This window comes from Microtus ochrogaster, unplaced genomic scaffold (genome assembly GCF_000317375.1).
Source record: "Microtus ochrogaster isolate Prairie Vole_2 unplaced genomic scaffold, MicOch1.0 UNK35, whole genome shotgun sequence".
NCBI classification, from domain to species: Eukaryota; Metazoa; Chordata; class Mammalia; order Rodentia; family Cricetidae; genus Microtus; species Microtus ochrogaster.
This window is the reverse complement of record NW_004949133.1, coordinates 3,551,273-3,556,415: the sequence shown is the minus strand read 5'-3', so window position 1 is coordinate 3,556,415 and position 5,143 is coordinate 3,551,273.

The window sequence follows — 5,143 nt, the reverse complement described above, 5'->3', positions numbered from 1 at the left end:
AGGTTTTCTACTCTCAGGATACCATCCAGTGTCCCAGTTGACTGCTTCCTGCAAGATGTAGGACACTCAACTATTACTCCAGCACTATATCTGCCTGCATGGCACCATGCTCCCTGTCATGACGTTAATGGCTGAACCTCTGAAACTATAAGCTAGCCACTTCAATTAAATGTTTTTTTCTTTTTTCTTTTCTTTCTTTATTTATTAAAGATTTCTGCCTCCTCTCAGCCACCACTTCCCATTTCCCTCCCCCTCCCCCGATCAAATCCCCCTCCCTCGTCAGCCCAAAGAGCAATCAGGGTTCTACCGTGGTCATGGTGTGTTTCTTCACAGCAATAGAAATCCTAACTAAGACACCGTAATTAAATGCTTCCCTTTATTAAGAGTTGACGTGGTCATAGCATCAATCCACAGCAATGGAACATTGACTAAGACACAATCCATCATGGTAAGGAACGTGTGTGACTCTGTAGTGACGGAAGTGTGAGGCAGCTACTTGTTCATATTGTGGCTGACCAGGAAGTTGGGGAAGGGATGCCAATCTAGCTTTTCCTCCCCTCTTTTCAATCTAGGGCCCCCACTCATGGGATGGTGCTGGCAGATGTCCCTTCCTTAGTTGATATGATCTGGAAATGTCCTCACAGACACCGCCAGTAGTATGTCTTTTGGGTAATTATAAACCGAGGCAAGTTGATAATGAAGCTTAACCCTCACCCTGTAACACACTTCCCTGTGTTCTTCAGTGAAACTGCAATACTCATTCATCTTTATCTTGCGTAGTTAAGAAGTTTTTGATAGGGTTAGAGAGGGAAGGAAGAGCAAGAAGAAAAGAAGGAAGGAGAGCCCTGGTTTTGCTTTTACTAAAATGGTTCTTGTCTGGCCAAAGTCATTCATGTGTATACAATTGCTAAATGCTTTCACCAAATTAGGGAAATTTCACTGGAGTGAGTTGGCTTTCTCTTACCTATCATGTCATGTCAATCATGGGTTTCATAGCTCTTCTTCAATTATTGTGGCATCTGTCTTCTTATGACAAGAGTATGCTAATCTGCATATAGTCATGACTGTTTTTTGAGACAAGGTTTTTCATGGTCCAAACTGGCCTAGAACTCTCTATGTAGGTGAAGATGACCTTGAACTTCTTATTCTCCTGCCTCTACCTCCTTAGTGTTGGGATCCCTGGGATTTTTGAGATGTGAATTTCTCTTAGAATCTTTATGTCTATCTAGCTGGTTCTTCTTATCCTCTTCAAGATTCCTTTGTTCTGATCTCTAGTTAAAAATTAGGGTTATCCCAAAATACTGTATTTTTTCAGTAGTAATGCCCTATCTGCATGTGCTTCAGAAAATGTTGTGTTATACTGCCCTCTACTGAAGTAGTGAGAGGTTGGTATGGTTCCTGTCTCAGAGAAGATGGCAATAATGTGTTATAGTTCTGCTTATTGAACCCTCCAATATTTCAACTAGACATTGGGTGGCAGTCTTTTTGACAACTTCAGAAAGAAATATTGCTTTTTTTCCCCCTATCTTCAACTCCTGCTTTATTACTCTTATTCCTTGGGGGTCTGAATCCTAGAGTGGATGGGGTTTCTTCTGCAACCTCACTAACCTGTTCTCCTTATCTCTTTGCAAGGAGATAGATTCTATTCCTATTTTTGTTTTCACCAAATTGGGGAAATTTCATTGGAGTGAGTTAGCTTTCTCTCACCTATCATGTCATGTCAATCATGGACTTCATAGCTCTTCTCCAATTATTGTGGCATCTGTCTTCTTATGTCTTCAAGTCAATAATAAACACTTATTTGCTGGTGTAAATGTCCCTTAGTTGAATCTTAGAGCTTTTTTGACATTTATTTTATTTTATTTGTGTGTGTGTGCAGAACAAAGGAGGGTGTCAGATGTCCTTCCATATTAGTCTCTGTCTTATTTCTTTCTCTGAGGCTAGAACCTGAACCTGAAGCTTGTACTTTTTAAACTAGTCTGGAAACTAACAAGCTACAAAGATCCTCCTGTCTCCACCTTCCTTAGTGCTGGGTTAAAAAGATATACATAGAACACAATTAGCTAATTACGCGGGTTCTGAGACCTAAAGTCAACAGGAGCGAAATCATGTATGGTGCTGGGACCTGAGCTTCCCAGGGCTAATGAGATCATATACCTTAGAAGAGAATCTACTACCACCATTTTGCTAGACTAGCATAATTCCTAACTCCATTCTGAATCTTTTCCTTATACCCACAGAGAAGTGTAACTATCATCCCCCATCAAAGGAGCTTCTTTTTCCAGCAAGTGGAGACCACAGAAAAGCACAAGTAGACACAATGCAGAGATCCGTGGATTGTAGGAAGCTTAGCCCCCATGCATCTATACTACAGCTCCTACATTTGCAGTTCAGGGAACAACCCAGAATAGGGGCAGAAAATATTGTAAGAGCCAAAGGCAACAGTCTTTCCTACAAATAACTACATAAACAAGGTTTTAACAGTGGAAATATCAAGACACACACTAATACTGAAAGAGGAACATCTCATGAGATCATACCCCTGGACAAGGATCTATAGGCAATGGTGACTCTTGAGAGAGGGCGAGTTAATCTCTCCCTGGGAAGAGCACCAATCAATTGTTTCATACTAAATGATCAGTCTTGAAACCAAACAAACAACAAAAATGGGCTTAACACATTGTATTTATATATCTGTGAATATATGTACATATAAATACATATACGTAATAATAGTAATCAAGGAAGAGAATGGGGGAGACTAGGAAGGAGATAGAGGGAGAAGACTTAGGAGAACTTGGAGGGGTAAAGGGGGAGAGGGAAAACAATGTAATTACATTTTAGTCAAATGGTATAAAATTTAAAATGAGCTGATTTTATAGTGAAATAATTGCAAAATAATTTTTAAAATTAAAAATTTATTCAATGCCTTGAAGAACAAGACAGAGATTTGGTGGCACACTCTCCCCTCATTACCGTCCCAGTCCATCTCTGGGACCCTGACATGGGGGTTATGTTTAGGCAGAGTGTCATAGTTATGCACAGCTAAACAGCTCCAGTCAAGTGGTTGATTGTGGCCCTGTTATATCTCTCCAATCTCTCCTGCAAGGTGACAAACCCTCACTTTTCTGGGAGTCAAGATTCCCACTCTGGCTGGCACTAGACTTCAGCCTTTCTCTTCTACAAGCTTGTGATTCCTGGGTTGAAAATCCAGTTCATTGGTTTACCTTATGTCAATGGTATGATCACCAAAGCAAGGGACACAGTGTCTCTTTAGAACATTTTCATTTCTCCAGTTACCTGCTTTTACACAAGACTTGGTATTTGTTTCTTGTGGCTTTCAAAGGATATGTTCTAGTCCTGTATACTTAGTGTTTTGACTGTAATATGATGTGGGGAGTTTATTTTCTTATCTTATCTATTTAGTCTTTTAGATGTTTCTTTTATGTAGATAGGCACCTTCCCCCTGGAACATCTAGGACATTTTCTGCTATGATTATATTGAATTTTTTTCTGTGCCTTGGCATGAAAGTCTTCTTTCTTCTAGACTCAGATCTTGTCCTTTCATGGTGTCCCGTGGCTCTCACATGGCCCATTCATACATTTTTATTGGTCGACCTTTGTCAGGAGCTAAATGTCCAAATTTCTCTACTTTGTCTTCAAGCTATGATATTGTGTCCTTCTTGTTATGAGTTCCACTAGCAAGGCTTTCCCTGGAATCTTCTTATTTAAAAATACTTATTGAAATTTTTGCCTCCAGTGTTTCACTATGTGTTGCTGTGAGGACCAGCTTCCAGCAGCAGCTCAGAAATTGAGGGGGAGCCATAGAGTTGGTGAACTAATCACTTAATTTGATTTTCTCTCTAGGGGTGTAAAATTTAATTCTCTGGGGCCAACAAGTGAGGCAAAAATTAACTCTCCATGGCCAGAAAAAAAGGGAAGCACACACATACACACACACACACACACACACACACACACACACACACACCTACCTTTGGGTCTTTCTATTATCCAGCTCTCATCTTTTTATTTCTTTTCTCATCTCTATCCAGGTGAATCCTTTTCTGTGTATCTTTAGTTTTTTCATTACAGCTTATATACCCTAGCAAAGTCTTTCAAGCAAGATAAAAATTTCAATGTGGTTATGTTCTATTTTTCAAGTGAATGATTATAATGAACACAGGTTTAAAAAACCATGTTTCTCATTTCCATTACATGATTAAATATTTTACATATTACAAGTAAAAAACAAATTACTCCCAAGAGCCCATATACATTCATATACAAGAAACGTGTTATAGATTAACAAAGTGCAATCAAGCAAGGCATTTTTCCTCAGTCAGTTCTTTTACTCACAGGCTGCATTTTGCAGTTACAAAGAAAGCATCAATCATTTTATTATTTATCTGAAAAGGCAACTGTAAATTCTTAAAAGAATTGCAAATCTAAACTTTTATACATAAAAACAATCAGTCAGTTCTACTTTAAATCCTCAGGGTGAATACCCATTCATCAATAGTTTTGTTTTTTTTTATATATATATATATCAAGCAGAGGGCAGAAATGAACACAAGGAATTCATCATCACTTTTGATCACCAGCCCATCCTAGCAAGAAAGGTACGCCAGTCAGCAATAGCCAGGCTGCCATTGTTCCTGTTCCCTGATCTCAGTGAGTTCCTGAAGCATAATTAATACAAACTTGGGGTCAGAAATTGGAGCTCAACCTAAAGATCTGAAAAGCAAAACAGCCAACCACTGGCTCTTACCTCAACCTCAGTTTGAAATGGCGATCCTGCTTCCTGGAATCTCAGAATGAGACTGTGTGTTGAGAACTGTTTCTTCCCACTTTATAATCCTCTCTAAGGCTGGGATTAAAGGCTTGCACCACCATGATTAAAGGCATGCACCATTCGGTTTCTATGGCCACTAGTGCAGCTACTGGGATTAAAGGTGTGTGTTCCCATAACCTGGTCTATAAGGCTGACCAATGGGACTGTTTTACTCTCAGATCTTTAGGCAGTCTTTATTTATTAAAATATAATTGAGGCGCCTTGTTTGCGACCTGCCCATCCAGCACAGAGGCCTGATCTTCTGCGCCAGGAGACCTAGCTTTGGGGAGACCTAGCTTTGGGCCTGCC